This window comes from Symsagittifera roscoffensis, chromosome 2 (genome assembly GCF_963678635.1).
Source record: "Symsagittifera roscoffensis chromosome 2, txSymRosc1.1, whole genome shotgun sequence".
Lineage (NCBI taxonomy): Eukaryota > Metazoa > Xenacoelomorpha > Acoela > Convolutidae > Symsagittifera > Symsagittifera roscoffensis.
The window spans coordinates 7,003,674-7,021,668 of record NC_087063.1 but is presented as its reverse complement, the minus strand read 5'-3'; the positions used below and the strand labels follow the sequence as shown (position 1 = coordinate 7,021,668).

General features: G+C 38.1%; 1 protein-coding gene across 1 annotated transcript in view; it reads right to left on the bottom strand.

The window, feature by feature from the left end:
* Nucleotides 1–15,154, bottom strand: part of LOC134840426 (phosphatidylinositol 3-kinase catalytic subunit type 3-like) — a 513,967-nt gene extending 498,813 nt beyond the window's left edge. The window contains exon 1 of the mRNA XM_063856216.1: nucleotides 15,143–15,154. The gene's annotated coding sequence lies outside the window, so the exon portion shown is untranslated. The remainder of the gene's footprint in view (nucleotides 1–15,142) is intronic.
* Between the last annotated feature and the right edge of the window lie 2,841 nt (nucleotides 15,155–17,995).

Genomic DNA, 17,995 nt, shown 5'->3' with positions numbered 1-17,995 from the left:
TCGACACATGATCATATCAGGGTCAATTTTATTCGACAGAGTCGAAACATGAGCAAATCTGCATCGATTTCAGGCGACAGTGTCGACTTATGAGCCAATCAGCGTCAATCGCAGTCCACAGAGTCAACACATGAGTCAAACAGGGTCAATTTCATTCCACATAAATAAAACTTGAGTATATCTGGGTCGATTTTAGTCGACAGAGTCGACATATGAGCCAATCAGGGTCAATTCTGATCGACAGAGTTGACACAAGTGTTTATCAGGATCCTTTTGAGTCGACAGAGTGGACATGTGATTATATCAGGGTCAATTTTAGTCGACAGAGTCGAAACCTGAGCATATCGGCGTCAATTTCATTCGACAGTGTCGACACATGAGCATATCTGGGTCAATTTCAGTCGACAGAGTCGACATATGAGCCAATCAGGGTCAATTGTTTTCGACATAGTCGACACATGGGTTTATCAGGGTCCTTTTGAGTCGACAGAGTCGAAACCTGAGCATATCTGCGTCGATTTCATTCGACAGTGTCGACATATGAGCAGATCAGGGTGAATTTTGTTCTACAGAAATAAAACTTGAGTATATCTGGGTCGATTTCAGTCGACAGAGTCGACATATGAGCCAATCAGGGTCAATTCTTTTCGACAGAGGTGACACATGTGCTTATCAAGATCCTTTTGAGTCGACAGAGTCGACATGTGATTATATCAGGGTCAATTTTAGTCGACAGAGTCGAAACCTGAGCATATCGGCGTCGATTTCATTCGACAGTGTCGACACATGAGCATATCTGGCTCAATTTCAGTCGACAGAGTCGACATATGAGCCATTCAGGGTCAATTCTTTTCGACAGAGTCGACACATGTGTTTATCAGGATCCTTTTGAGTCGAATGAGTCGACATGTGATTATATCAGGGTCCATTTTACTCGACAGAGTCGAGACCTGAGCATATCGGCGTCAATTTCATTTGACAGTGTCGACACATGAGCAGATCAAGGTGAATTTTGTTCTACAGAGTCGACACATGGGTTTATCAGGGTCCATTTGATTCGACAGAGTCGACACATGATCATCTCAGGGTCGATTTCATTCGACAGAGTCGAAACCTGAGCATATCTGCGTCTATTTCATTCGACAGTATCAACATATGAGCAGATCAGAGCGGAAAGAGAAAAAAAGCGAAAAAATCTGAAAAACACAATAGAATTATGCCAGTTATTTATTCATATTCAATTTCAACTACCAAAGCTGTCAGATTTCTATTTTTGTCCAGAAATCAGTGTCAAATTCATTTGACAGAGTCGAAACCTGAGCATATATGCGTCGATTTCAGTCGACAGAGTCGACACAGGAGCCAATCAGGGTCGATCAAGTTCGACATAGACGACACATGAAAAGATAATGATCAAACGCAGTCAACAATTTCGACACCAGGGACAAGCAGGGCCAATCACAGTCAACAGAGTAGAAACATGATCCAATTAGGGTCAATTTAATTTGACAGAGTCAACACATGAGCATATCAGGGTCGGTTTTTGTCGACAGAGTCGACACATGAGCGTATAAGGGTCGGTTTTAGTCAACAGAGTCGTCAAATGTTCATATCAGGGTCAATTTCACTGGTTAGTGTCGACTTATGAGCATATCACAGTCAATTCGTTTCGACAGAGTCGACAAATGGGTATACCAGTCTCAATCAGAGTCGACAGAGTCGACACATGAACCGAACATGGTCAATTCTTTTCAACAGAGTCGACACATGTGTTCATCAGGATCTTTTTGAGTCACCAGAGTCGACACGTGATCATATCAGGGTCAATTTTAATACACAGAGTCGAAACCAGAGCATATTTGCGTCGATTTCATTCGACAGTGTCGACATATGAGCAGATCAGGGTGAATCTTGTTCTACAGAGTCGACACATGGGTTTATAAGGGTCAATTTGAGTCGACAGAGTCGACACATGATCATATCAGGGTCGATTTCATTCGACAGAGTCGAAACATGAGCAAATCTGCATCGATTTCAGGCGACAGTGTCGACTTATGAGCCAATCAGGGTCAATCGCAGTCGACAGAGTCAACACATGAGTCAAACAGGGTCAATTTCATTCCACAGAGTCCAAACCTGAGTATATCTGGGTCGATTTCAGTCGACAGAGTCGACATATGAGCCAATCAGGGTCAATTCTTTTCGACAGAGTCGACACATGTGTTTATCAGGATCCTTTTGAGTCGACAGAGTCGACACGTGATTATATCAGGGTCAATTTTACTCGACAGAGTCGAAACCTGAGCATATCTGCGTCAATTTCATTCGACAGTGTCGACACATGAGCAGATCAGGGTGAATTTTCTTCTACAGAGTCGACACATGGGTTTATCAGGGTCCATTTGAGTCGACAGAGTCGACACATGATCATAACAGGGTCGATTTCATTCGACAGAGTCGAAAGCTGAGCATATCTGCGTCAATTTCAGGAGACAGTGTCGACTTATAAGCCAATCAGGGTCAATCGCAGTCGACAGAGTCAACACATGAGTCAATCAGGGTCAATTCTTTTCGACAGAGCCTACACTTGTGTTTATCAGGATACTTTTGAGTCGACAGAGTCGACACGTGAGTAGTATTGTATCGTGTCCCGGATCCTAAGGGGTGGGGTCCTTCCTAAGGGGGGGGGGGGGGGTCCTCACGTAAAGCAAAATCCTAGGAAAGGGGTCCTTAATTTTTTGGAGGACCCCTATCCTAGGATTTTGTAAACGAAAGAAATTTTCCACCCAAAAAGCAGAAGACCCCCTACTTAGGATCTTGCTAAGTTTAGCTTAACAACAAGGGACACGATACAAAATTCTTTCTAATTCTAATTTTTGGGGTCCTAATTATTGGTCCTGGTTAATTATATGAATCAAATTAATTGTTATATTTGTTTCGGGCAAATGAACTTTCGACCTAGTTGAAATTTGTTAAGGAACGGGGAATTGACTTTTATGGTATATAATAAAAATGCGCCGGCCAATTTGGCAGCGTAGCTTAACTGTTGGCAGCAGTAAACTAATTCCTTAACTTGACCTAAATTTTATGGTGAAAAGGCAGTAAATTGAAATTACTCTCAAAAGGCGGCGGCCGTTTCTGGGCAAAATATACCAAATGATAAATTTGTCAATTTTTAAAATAAGAAAAATGAAATTAGAGGGAACTTGGTGTACTGAAGATATTGATAATGAACATTTACAATTAAGAGTGTTTTCAACCGCAGAAAAAAACTCATTTTTCAAATTTAGTAATGAACGCTACGTCGTCTTCCTCGAAAGGGCAAAGGAAATTTCAAAGAAAGAATACGAGTTAATTTTCAAAGAACAATTTTATTTGAGTGAGCTTCAACAAATCTCTTGGTGCATTTCTACAAAACAACAGTATGGTACTGTGAGCGATTTGAATTTTGCTGATTATGAAAACGTATTCGACTATTCGTTTAATTTTACCTCAAAAAGGGTTGATTAAGACTTGGAGAGAAAAATCCGTCTATGATTCAACAAGCTATCAAAATACAAAAAACTTCCGGTGGTTTATTTAATTATTTACCACCGTTATCTTAATGAGACTAAATGGTATTTGCAAGGTGACTTTTATTTCCACTGGCTTGAAATTCAGCAGGTTGGAGAGGTGTTGCAAAAAATAAACAATGAAATTGCAAAAAAGCAGAGTAACTCCTATTGATTTGAAAATAATTCACGAAATTTATACGTCTTTGAAACAAATTTATCCTGATAATTCTAACCGACGCAACTATTTTCTAGCTGCATGTTCTCTGTTTTTTGTTAGTTCTGATAACCTTAACTACGACATTTTAATTAAGTTGAGACCTTATGGTGGCTTGATTGGTATTGATAACTCTTTCTTGGACAAATACTTGAAAAACTCCAAAATTTTACGATTGCACGCTATTTTGCACGATGCGGCCGGATTTATACACGAATATTATCAACAGGGTCCCACGTACTGTTACATGTTGCCCTGGAACTGTAACAACAGCTTATTGGGACATTTGAGTGGAATAGCGTTCTGCCTTTTCATTAAGTTGAAAAAACCAGAAGTTTATCATTTACTAGAATGCTAGGCGAGAGATCAGCTGTGCTTGACGTGGAAGGCTTTCGTTACAAGAAAAACGCCTTTGTGGTTAAAGAATTAGCAATAACAACTTCAGACTACAGCGATCGACTCATTTTCCTACCTCCAGTGAATTTCAATATACTACCAAAGCTTGAACAAAAAACTTACAACTGGTTAACAAATTATTTACACGGTCTCCATTGGGAAAACGGTGATTACCTTTACATAAACTTGAATCAAATACTTCAGAGTTTCGTGTTGAGAAATCCCGGTGCCGTTTCTTACGCTAAAGGAAAAGAAAAGACCGAATTTTTGGCCAAGTACTTGGACCGAAAGATTGAAAACCTAGATGATTTGGGCTGTCCTCGGGTTGAAAACTTATATTTTAAAAATTATCCAAGTTGCAATGAACATATTCCACACTACAACTCCAGGAATCATTGTGCCCTGAATAAAACCGAGGTTTTTTATGATTGGTTGAAAAATGAACAACAGCGAGAGATCAGCGAAAGTGGAGACATACCTATCACCAATTTCAATGCTTTGTGCGTGGATGACTCCAGAGGGTGATATTAAAATTTCATTAACGAGAATAGAGCGTATTGATTGCAGTGGCCAAATTGTTCAGAGGAAGGAGCAAATAATAATTTCCGAAGAAGAGTTGTCTGCGTTGAAGAAGTTTTTTCCAGTTATTGATCAATTTGTATACTTCCAGAGATTCAAGTTTATCAGAAATGTTAGCCAGCAAGCGAGGAGTATATCTTCCCGAACTAGTCTTAGTACCCAAACGTCAGCCAGGAATTCAGATGGATCTAAACAGCAGTGAATTGCCAGATGAGATTAAGACGATTGTGAAAGAGGATACTGTGAAGAAATTACTGTACTACAAAAAAACTGCAAATATCTCAGCAAACTTTGTTCTACAAATGCATGACATAAATGATAGACATTTCACACGTTATGAAATTTTTTACTGTTCTCAAAACTAACTCAATTTTTTACAAGCTTCATTCAAAGAGAGAAAACGTCTAACGCAGTCTGTAGAATAAATAGTTTCTCAAATGTCAGAAGCAACAACAGTAGTAGATGAACCTGACGCAACAATAGTAACAGAGTTTATTTATAACGAGACAAACAGTGAAAAAAAATCATGGAAGTTTTGCAACAATGTAACTTTGCCAAGGTCTGAAGTAGTTTTTGTTGCGCAAATGGTAGTAATTCTAATTTTACTAACTTTCTGCATTCTCAAACTTTCTTTCACTAAATTAAGTTGCGAAGAAACGTCAGTTTGAATCTCGATTTTATCAGGCTTGGTTGGTTACGTACTACCAAACCCAAGAATATGAATAAAGTGATTGATACTTCGACAAGAATTTTTATGGCGATAGTGGGACCTTCAGGATCCGGGAAAACTGAGTTAATTTTGAAACTTCTGATGGGAAATACTTTTTACCCTAAATTTAGAACCGTTCTATATCTTTACAAAGAAATGCAACCTGCATTCTCAGAAAAAGTGTCTTCTCGCGAAGTGAATGTGGAGTTCATGAAATTCGACGGATTCGAATCTGTGAGAAAATTAGAAAATGTTGTTCTAGTTTTCGATGATTCATGTAAAGACATCTATAATGACAAGGAATTTGTTAGGTTAGCGACAGTGGGTAGACATAGAGGGATAGATGTAATATATGTTAAGCATAACTTGTTTCAACAAAGTCGATGGTCGCGTACGATTGATTTGAACACTTCACACATCATTCTGTTCAAATCGCCTCGCGACGTTCAGCAACTAGATCTTTTAGGAAGACAATTGAATGTATCAAAATTTTTGAGAGACTGTTACGAATTAGCTACCAGAGACTCTTTTGGACATCTTCTAATCGACTTGGATCAGATCGTTTGAGATATTGTTCAAATATCACACCACCTGGGCCAACAGTTTTTTATTTACCCTTATCTGAAGCAGAAACTTCTCCAATCACAATTGAAAAAGAAAAACTTATCTATTCTGCGGCATATGGTACAACTGAAACCTGACCAGCTAAGAAGATTAATTAGAAAAACTTCAAATCGTGAGATCATAACACTTATTTGTGAATGTTTGCTCAATGTAGTCAATGGAAACGTACCCGTTAAAATCGCAAACATCGAAATATTCGAGACAGCATACAAATACTTAATAACTCCAAAAACCAGTGTTGTCAAAAAACTTGCAATTATTTTGAGTAAAGAAGGCTTCCATTTAGTTCGACAAATACTTTATTTTTGTTACAAGTACCTCACAACTTAAGGATGACTGCTGAAGAATTCATTCTAATTCCGAAACACTTATATGTTAAAGAGCAGCCACATGCTGCACGTGTTCTTCATGATAATAATATTAAACATAAAAATGCTCAACTGTCCTATCTTAACCGGCTTAGACCCCAATTACCTCCACAAACTAGTAAGACTACTGCAACGAAGGAAACATTTACGGATAATGTTGAGCCCCAACAAGAACCGCTTAAACTGTTAACGGACGATGAAGAAGTACCGGTCGAACGTGTTAAAGACGAAATACTAGAAGAGAAACACAATAGACAGACCGAAAGCATTTTAGGACAGTTACAAGTTTTAGAAGACAAAAATTTTGTTAGAGCAAAAACCGTACTTGAAATCATAGAAAATTCAGAAAGAGTAACCATAAACCGTGACAATGAGGTGATATATGTAGATAAAGTACCAACAGGACTTAAAGCTGCAGTTTTTTTATACGACAAACAACAAACAACAAAAAAATTACACAATCCGGCGCTCATTAACAGTTTAACTGCTCTCAACTTGAATGAAAACCTGGTAAAAAATCGAAATGCCAAACACGCGGTTCAGTCAGCGTCTTTTAACGCTCAAGAGAAACGAGAACCCGGACCCTCAAGAACCCGCTCAACATCGCCCACTTGGCAGGAAAAAAGTAGTGCAAACATTAAGAGAAGTAAAAAACACAAACGAAAAAGTCTCAGCGGTAATAGAAAATCCCGAAACCAAAAACGTGAAAAAGAGTCAGAAGAAGGCTCTGACTCATACGGAACGCCCCATAACGATTCAGATTCTCCAACGTCAGAAAAGACGAAGGCGCAAACAAAACAATGGGAAAATTACCAAGATTGAAGAAAAATTGTTGAAAACTAAATACAGTGACAAATGTTCCGCGTTATTTGGTAGTGTGAACAACTTGATAAAAGCAAGCAATTTGTCGCGAAAGAAAGTTAAACATTTCCTTCATACTGAACCTTCTTACACAAAATATCGAACTGTGACCCGAAAAACGCCGCGACTCAAGGTCATAGTTTACGATATCGACGAAATCTGGTCATTAGATCTGGCCTTTGTTGATAAACTTGCCCAGTACAACCATGATGTTAAGTATCTGCTTGTTGCAGTTGACTGCATGTCCCGCTATCTCAGAGTGCAACCCTTGAAATCAAAGTATGCTACAACAACAGCAGAAGCGTTCAAACTAATGATAACGACAAAACAACCGGAAAAAGTATGGGTGGACAAGGGCACAGAGTTCAAAGGGTCCTTCGAAGCATGATGTAAAAAGAAAGGCATAAACACATATAGCACAGAGAGCGAGAAAAAGTCCGCATTCGCTGAGAGAAATATCCGTTCCTTGAAAAATCTTATTTATAAGTACTTGGAGGTTAAATGGACTTACTCATACACTGACAAATTGCAAGATTTTGTCAATGCAATTAATTCGAGAACAAGTTGTGTCACAAATCTTGCACCAAATAAAGTAACTAAAAAAGATGTTCCTCGCCTGATTTTATTAAGAGCAGAACAGTCTTTGAAATTAGTTCGACGTCCAAAGCTTTATGTTGGTGATTATGTTAGACTTGCCAAAGTAGACATACGTTTTCGCAAGGGTTACAAACAATCGTTCACCGATGAAGTGTTTGAAGTTTTTGACATACCAACACGAAATCCCCCAACATACAATTTGATTGATTCTAACAGAGAACCGATTGAGGGAAAATGTTACGAGTCTGAACTAATTCGCGTTCTGGAGAAGGACAATCATGACTGAGGGCACTTCCAACAGCCTTTTCACCCATAATGTTCCCCCTTCCTTCACAATTACCCTAGTTTCATCTGCATCAATGAACGTTTTTAAAGATAACACTCTGGCTAACTTCAAAAATCTCCTGAGTGAAGAAATAAATTTGCAAGGTGAATGGAGAGTAGCAGAAATTACCTTCGCTACTCAGATAAACAACGTAACTGACAACAACATTGTGTACTACAAAAAAGATTGGGTTATAGCAAGCATGAAAGTTGAGAAAGACAAGATCTCCAGACCTTACCTTGGAGAAATAGCAAAAATAACAAAAGGAGAATATACGAGCATTGATCAAATACTGGACGAGATTCGTCCAAAGACAGAATTAGAGAAATTGGATTACGTAATAGATCCAATAACCAAACATCTCTCCTTATGGCTGCGTTATTGGGAAGGTATAACTTTTTCAAGCCAGCAAATTCCTAGTCTACTTGGATTCAAAGGCGTCAGAGATGGAACTGGTTATCATATAGGTTACAAACAAGGAAGCACGAAACATAGCACATTCTCTACCCAAGATCTTATTGCTGACTATCCCGTTGATGTATGCGCTGGTACTCAGCTTATGTTTTTTTATCTGGACATAATTCATTATCAAATAGTCGGAGACACAAAAGCACCCCTTTTACGAGTCATTGATACAAATCGTCGAGTGAAAAACGGTTACGCATGTACAATTGAACCGAATCATCGTAAAGTGTTTAGTAATTTGGATTTTAAAAAACTTTTGGTCAATGATATTTCCAATATTTCTGTGAACTTGCGCACAGAAACTGGAGGACTTGTTCCTTTCGCTAGAGGGGGAAAAGTTGTTCTGACTTTGAAATTTCAAAAATTTAGCAATTGATCAAAATGGATTCATATTACCACAACCAAGCAAACCTACCACATTTCTCGGTAATTATAGACAACGAGGCAGTGGCTTCGGTGCATTAGCCTTGGAATAGGAAGAGTCGCACTTCCACTGGCTCAAAAATTTGTGATACCCGCGGCTAAAAAAATCGGAAAAGAACTTTTTCTTCAGGCAGCTCCAGAACTGATAGAAGTTGCAACAAAAAGAAAAAGTCCTAAGCAGGCACTAAAAAGCACCGTTAGAAAAACAATCAGAAAGCAAGTAGGAGGAGGAAGTAGATCTCGGAAAAGTCATCCGAAAGGACGACGGCGTTTGAACGGAAAACGAGACGCGTCATTCCCAGAAAACGAACTGCACAGAGAAGTCGCTCCGATTTCTTTACAAGGGTTAAAAATGATTTCTAATTTAATCCCGAGTGAAGCAACTCACAGCTCCTTGGACTTATTTAAGAAACCGCCTTTACTTGTCACTTTTGAAAATGCATTCACCCAAAAAATTGGACCTTCCTACTCTCCTGATGGTCCTATGCTCGAGTTTGAAGTACTCGGCGACATAAATAATTTCATCGATCTTCAACGTACTCGTTTGGAAATAGTTGCACGAATTGTTCGAAGCAATAGAAACGTGCTTCGAACGCATGCTACAGAGGCGGCAAACAGAGATACGCCGTATTTTGTTAACAATCCTTTATCTTCATTATTTTCTGAGTGTACACTGTCTCTGAATGGTGACAAAATATCAACTACCAATGCTAGTTTTGCCCATAAAAGCTTTATTGAGACCGAGTTTTCATACGGTAATGATGCCAAGAAAACATGGTTGGCTTGTCAAGGTTATTACTATGAAGAAAATCCATCAGCCATTGACGGTGCTGGAAGGAGAGCTGACGATGTTACGGAGCGTAAAGGTCTCGTTGCGGCCTCGAACGAGCTGAAGCTATTTGGAAAAATTGATTGTGACTTTTTGTCGTGTGACAAGCATCTACTTAGCGGCGTGACAATAAAATTGTCTCTTAGACGTTCTCCTAATGATTTCGTTGTCATATCTGAAGATGCAGCTAAACACTACAAGGTCCAAATAATCGAAGCTAACCTCTATGTCAGAAAGATGACTGTGACTGACTCTGTTCTCTCATCAATAGAAAAAATTTTGTTGAAAAACCCGGCAATTTACAATTACATCGAAGTAGTACCAAAAACGTTTCTCGCATCTGCAGGAGTACAAAGCTGGCGACAAGAGGATGTTTTTGCAAAAGAACCTGTTCGAAGAATGATAGTAGCAATGAGCATAAACGAAGCATATTTGGGTACTAATAGAACAAACCCTTTTCATTACCAGAAATTTGGGTTGAATGAGATCATTGTGTACAGAAACGGTCTACCCATTGCCACAACTCCCATCTCAACATCAGACAATAAAAGAATTTATTACAATACGCTTGAGGCTCTTGATTTTGTTTTAAACACTAGTCATGGAATCAGTCTCGCTTATTATGATAATCATTATATTATGGCTTTTGATCTCAAGTCTACTCAGGAGGCTTCACACGATTTTATTCATCCTGAATTGACCAATTGCACTATTTCGCTCGAACTCAAGTTTGACGCAGGTCTCGGTAATAACCTCGAGTTATTGTTTATGGGAGAGCGTGCATCAACAGTTTTTGTGCGTTCAGATAGAAAAATTACCAAAAACACTCTTATGACCTAAGATAGACATGGATAATCTTCAACTAGTAGAAATTATTAACCGTTGTAAACATTTGAAATATCGCTTTAGAGGTGTTTTTCCGGCAGATTTGCCATGCTCTTCAGTACTGAAAAACGATAATACGGTCATGATTATGAATGCCTCACCATCGGATCAACCTGGAACCCACTGGTTGCTTTTTGCTCAAGCTGGAGGACAGATATTCTTCGCAAATCCTCTAGGTAAACGATTATGTGATTATCCCCTCGTGTACAAGAATATGCGACGTCTAATTCAAGAGGGAAATCAACTACTGTTGAAAAAACCAATACAATCAGCTGATTCAGTGTTATGTGGACTTTATTGTATTTATGTTGCTCATGTTATAATTGCAAACAAATTTCCAATAGGTTTCAAACTTAATGATCATGATTTGATAAGATTTGCCAAACATATGTTATTCTAAATTAATTTATTGATGTTTTTGTAAAATTTATAAATTCGTTTTTTTTTTCAATTCATTCTTATTAACAACATAGTTTTTTTTCTGCAAGTTTATGTGAATCGCGAAAAGTTTCATATCAAGTCCTTTGAAATATTAAGGCATGGCCGTTTGGTTTAAGGGGCAATAGCTAACCCGGCGTTGCTCGTCGCTACGCTCCTCGGGAACGCCTCCTGCTTGTGTAGTAACATTTTTTTTTGATATACAAGAGCGAAAGAAAACCAATATTTAAAACTTGAATTTCTTCTCCAGGATAAATTTCACAAACAAAGTGTTTGAATCAATTTCCATACAACCATACCCACTTAAAATTATGTCAATTATTTTAGAAAACTCAGCAGCGTTTTCACCATTCAAAATATTAGTAAAGCGTTCAATTGTTACGTTAGTAATCAGGTCAGTTTGAGTTTGAACAGATTTAGTCTGCGAGCCGAAGCAAACCTGAGGCAATCTTCTCCGAACTGGAACACCACTAACATCTAAGTTGTTGATGGAGTTATAATTCACAGCTATTTTCAGTTTTTCCATCAGAGGGCCAGACAATTCATAGTTGGAGCAACCCAAAATTAAATATTTGAATGTAGAGAGAAGACAAGGAACAACGAAGGCTTTTGAAGTCATCTTGTTAAGTAAATCGGTAGACTCTTTCGTGAAATCGACCAGCACATGATAATGTTTTTGGTTGTCAATCGAATGATTGCAAAAATCTAATTTATTCGAATGGAAGGATACCGCAAAATTTGCTTTTGAAGCGAAGCCTGAAAAGTTGGGTTCATGATTCAGGATGAAAAATTTGTAATTTTTACGGAACTGTTTGAAATAATCAGGGGATTGCTCATACATTGCTTCAACCATTGCTTCGAAGTTTCAATAGAATAACGAGTTGATAATGTTACAAAACCCGACAGTTATCATCGTTTTCACTTTCGCATTCCTTTTCAGAGCATGAAGATTTTTAAGTTTGTTTCGCTTTTTTCTAAGTTTTTCAGTCACGCCGCAGTTTTTTGCTTTCGTCAACTTTTTAATTTTTGTGTAATTGTCCGCCAAGGTTCGAATTCACCAGTTGACAAAGTTATTCCTTGTCGATACTTGAAAGTTCCCTCTTCGTCTTTTTTGTACAATTTGATAGTTAGGTAAGTACCGGTCTGTGCGAATGTTTTTGCACCGACTCTAACTAAACGTTTATCATTCAAAGATATATCCCTAAAATCATCGAAATAGTCTACATCCGTTTCAAGAGAAGCGTATATTATCAATGAATAACAACCAACTGGTTTTTAGTGTGGAACGTTGAAGAATGACTGATCACAGTATACGAGACAGATCATGCGCTCCCAAAGTAAAAATTTAGGTGATAAAGTTTACGAGCGCCCTAAGCTATATTGATAAGACTTAATCACCAAGGATATAATTTCTTTAACGATAAACCTCTTTTTATATGGGTATTTAGTTACTTTTTCCCTCGGCTATACTCTAAAAATCTTCTAGTGTTATTTACTGTGACGGTTATTTTAATGACTGTTATGAATCATGGTAATGAATTTCTAACAGCATAACAAAGAATGTCTGGCAAACTATCATGAAAACTTGATTTTGAGTGCTTTCGCCCGTAGCCACTATAATGAAGCTTTCACATAAATCTAAAAAATCGGGTTTTCACATTTATTCCTAACATGACCTCAGGCGTCATGCTTAAAAGAATGAATAAAATTTGATAGCTTTGCCTAGAAAGTTGTTAGCTCTGACCTAATTGAACTATGCCACCCCTTTCCTGATCTCATTCTCATTAATAAGCTTTTCATACTTTTCGTTCTCTCAATTTCATTTCGGTAGTTAAGTCATTTCATTTTAACAAAACTTTAAACCTCTTCAAGTCATGACTAGTCCTTTACAAATAATCTCAGTGTCTGATCGAGAAAGAACAACTATCTACCAAACATACACGAGAGAGTCGATTGCAGTCATCCATCAACAGAAAGAGAGAGTCTCTCCGTCTACAGCAAGCCCGTTCAATGACTTGGCTCCCCGAAAAAACGACGAGAATCAAAACGAGGAGAGGACTACAAAAAGTTATATCATGCTACCGAAGTACCTCCTTGATCACATCGATCTACTTAGACAGAATCGAAAACGAATGTACGAGAGTTGCACTATTCACGAGAGCTATCCAGCATTAGAAAAGACGGAGATAAACGACACAACCTCACTCGAGCAGTCTCCAAGAAAAATTCTCTTCGCGTATGACTGCGAGTCAATGCCGTTGTATGAAAATCAGGAGGGGTGTATTCGTGATTATGCAGAGCGCGAAGCGTACTGGGATATTCCGACAGCAATGTCTCCCGAGTCGTTTGTTAGGGGAGCAGTTTCAACTCCAGAACAATCAACTTCCTGTTCAGATGCTCGGGTTTCATCTAGTGCGGAGACAATTGATCTAGTCACCCCAGATCTCATTCAAGGCACTCCTCCAAATGCAGCTTGCTATGCGCCAAAAAAGAGAAAACTACAGTTTCGAGGTTTCTAATAACTTAAACAAAAAAACTTTCCTTTGTTTCAAATATTATTCCAAGGTTTTATATATTCATTTTTGTTTGATTTGACTTCTAAGCTGTTTTAACATTACTGTGTGTATATTTTTTGTCTCAGTTTTTATTTTGCTTGATAGATCAATTAAAGTTTGCCCCGTAAAGTTTTCAGCAAAATGTAAGAGAAAAACTAGAAAAAAATCAAAAATCGAGAAAAATTTTATGCTAAAATTGTTGTTTGAGAAAGAATGAGAGAGAGAGAGAGAGAGATAAATACACTTGCTCAGTAGTGAATTCCATTTGGAATATCCTTTTCGGGATATTGCTTTCTTTTCAAAAGAAAGATAAATATGGAAGGGTCCAACATTTTCTTGTTGGTAGTCCAACCATATTTATTTGGCTTTTTTATCAAACACTCTCTGTTCTCTCTCTCATCATACTTTGTGCCCGGTGGGGTTAGCCAGGTCTTACGCAAAATAACAGAGAGTGTTTTAAGCCATAAATCTGCATTATATTACATTCATATACATGTTTTGGGTGTAAAACGGACAATTTTTTGGTAAAAATGTGAAAAAAAGAAAATTTATGTTTTTTTTTTAAAAATGAACATGACCCTTAACCCTGCTCAGTAAGTCATGGCTAATTGATTGAGGGTAGTTTCAATGGATTTGGAGAGAAAAAAATTTTTTCCCAACTTTTTTTTTCAATATTTTCACAAAAATCAGATTTTCTCGAAAAATCACAACTTTTTAAGCGTCTCTTCTCATTGATTGGGCTATAATTGTTTTTTTTTTTAAATTTCTACGCTTGTCCTAATTACGTATCAGATAGCTCCTAAAAACTTCAAACCACATTCACTTGAATTTAAAACGAGAACGAATAAGTTAAAAATGAAGGAAAAAAGAAGTTAAAAAATTTTGTTTTTTAAATTTCGAACACGACCAGTAGAACTGTGCTCGAGGTCCCACAAAACTTACTGTTTTTTTTGTTGATAGATTTAAAAGACACTTTTTTAAACATTACTTTTCCTTTTTTCACAACATAAAAAGTTTGAGGTTTTCCTTTAGTTTGAAAAAAAAATTTCACTTGAAATTACAGAACGGGAGGCGTTCCCGAGGAGCGTAGCGACGAGCAACGCCGGGTTAGCTATTGCCCCTTAAACCAAACGGCCATGCCTTAATATTTCGAAGGACATGATATGAAATGTTTCACGGGACACTCAATGACATGAAGGAAACTTTGATTCCGATATCTTTTACACATTCAAATGACAATCTTTGCTTATCATGCATCGGTAAATATCAAGGTATCAAATTTGCAAAATTTTCATTTATTAAGTTTACTATTTTATTTCAATTTAATAAGTTAGTTGAGGGCTTTACTTTCTGAATACTTTTATCTCATGTTTCTACTTTTTATTATACCTATTTACGCAAACCAAGAAGTGGGCTTGAAATCATTAGGAAATTACTGTTTCACGGTTAAAATTAGTCAGAAAAAGTTTTAGGCTCTATCTGAATCATTCTAAGCTTTAAAATTTTAATTGAAAGTCTAAACCAGTACCCTAAAAATGCAAAAACTTTATCGCTAACCCTTAAAATTAACAGCAAAAGTTTGAGGCTGTAAATGAATCAGTTTTTAGTATACAAAACCCCTGCACTTGAGCCGAGTGATGAGACATATAGAGCTTAAAGCTAGAATAAACCTTGTTTTTGGAAAGGAAAGTACTTATTGTCAAGACGGCGAAGTATAACTCTCGTTAATGGCTTCTACTTGCCCTTACCCGCAAAGTTTTTTGGTGCTAGTCACTTCTCGCTTTTGCTTTTTCATAACCAGTTCTACTTCTCGAAATTCTCCTGAGTTACTTGCCGAACTCTACTTCTATCGCGACACCTGTTCCTTGCCAGCAGTGCGGAAAAATATTGAGCTCTAAAAGGAACTTGAGAAGACATGAGCGAAAAGTTCACAAGATCCTTCCTCTCCCTACTCCTCAAACTGTTTGCGATGAGTGTCTCGAATCATTCGAGAGTTTGTCGGAAGCCCGAGAGCACGTCGAGCTGGTACATGACATGACTTCGAATAGTCATTGTATCTATTGCCATACAATATTTCTCACCGCAGAAAGCTATGGACAACACTTGCTGAAGAAGCACGCATTGCCAGTTTGGGACGGCATTGAGACGACGTTTTCCGCTGCCCCAACGGAAAGCGCGTTCAGAAGCAAATTGCGTCGATGCGATCTCAAAGTTGGTGAAAAAGAAATGTATTTGCTTCAAGTCATGATGCAAAACAAGGAGGAAATAGATGCTCTCATACTGGAAAGGGTCAAAGAGGGTCCGAACAAGGTGCAATTCCACGTGGAAGTGGGAATGATCAAAATTCCCACTGTGCAAGACGGGGGCAGTGGAAACTTCGAAAGGACCATGCTGTTTCTGAACACTAAGACATTGACAGTGTACTTCGAGGGAATAGCTGGGGATCAATTCTTGGAACTGATTGAACAAATGGTCAACCAAGTCAATTCGTTCTCTTCTCATGGTAGCGGATGGATTATTGACAGAATTGAAAAATTGCAAATCAGTTTCGCGGCCTTCTCACCAATAAGAGCAGGATCCTACCTCGAGCTACCTGATGCACTCAGCGCAGCATCTACTCTGCTCACAAATATCAACACTAAAGATGATGACCGTTGCTTTCTCTACTGATTTGTTGCCGCATATCACAATGTGAATGAGCCGGCCCTCTACCCCACATCTAGACGGTGGCTGGAGAAAAACAAAGTCTCAACCTACAATCTCCACAAAGAAGGAATTGTGAAAATCAATGGGGAATACGAAATGCCAATGGGTCTGATGGATATGGACAGATTTGAAAAGTTGAACAATTGTCAAATCAACGTCTTCCGGTAAGCAAATTCTAATTGCCTTCTAAAAATTTTAACATTCCTTCATTAATGTTCTTCACCTATTCAAACACCCTTTTTATTTCATTCCAAACCTAGGTATAAAAATTATTTTTCTGTTCAGGTACAACGATGGCGAATTGTTGCCCATATGAGTATCGAGCAGATTCACTACTAGCCTAATTGTGGATTTGTTGCTGCTGACAGATGGATCAAAATATCACTATGTGTTGATAAGTGATCTCCAAAAACTGGTCGAGTACGTGGGGCACAAAGTGCACCGATTTCAATCTGAGATTTGTCGCAAATGTTTCCACACATGCGCTTCATTCGAAACTCTGAGAAGACATCAAGAACTGTGCTACCAAGACGAAGATGTCGTCATAACAATGCCCAAGCCGGGAAAAGATGACCACAAGTTCAAAAACTTAACAGCTCGTTGGTAGGTACCCAGAGTAATCTACTTTGATTTGGAGTCACTGCTCTTACCAGTATACGGACCGCAACCTGATCCGCGAAAATCTAGCACGCAAACAATGGAAATCCATCAACCGTGCGGCGGCTACGCGTTAGCAGTAATCGAATTTGGGAAAAAAGACCTGGTAAAGTTTGAGCTTAAAAGAGGACCGAATGTGATGGAAGAGCTAATTAGCTCCCTTGAATCGTTAGCGAGACAAATTTACGTAGAAAAAAGGAAATATTACACTTTCACTGGTATAACAGACCAGGAACGGGAAGATACTACAATTTGTTGGATATGCGAGAATGACTTTTCCGACAACGATCAAGTGGTACTTGATCATTGCCATTACACCAACAAGTTCCTGGGTTGGGCACACAATGAGTGTAACGTTAATAGAAAAATCACAAATTACATTCCAGTGGTAGCTCATAATTTGTCAAATTTTGATTTACACTTTATAATCAAAGCGCTGGCAAAAAGCGATTCGGAAAACACTTTTTCCGTAATACCCGCATCTGAAGAAAAATATATATCCTTGACAATCTCAGTATATATAAAAACGTACACGGACAAAAACGGCAAAATCAAAAAATTCTACAAAAATCTGAGGTTCATCGATTCGTATAGGTTCATGCTAGCATCGTTGGCAAAACTTGTCGATAATTTGCCCAACGAAAAGTTTTTTCTGCTGGAGAACTATTTTGAAAAACTCGGCCACTCACCTGAAAATGTCAGTCTGTTGAAACAAAAAGGGCATTACCCCTACTCATACTTCAACTCATTCGAAAAATTCCGAGAAACTCGCCTTCCCCCACGAGCAATGTGGAAAAATAGTCTAACAGG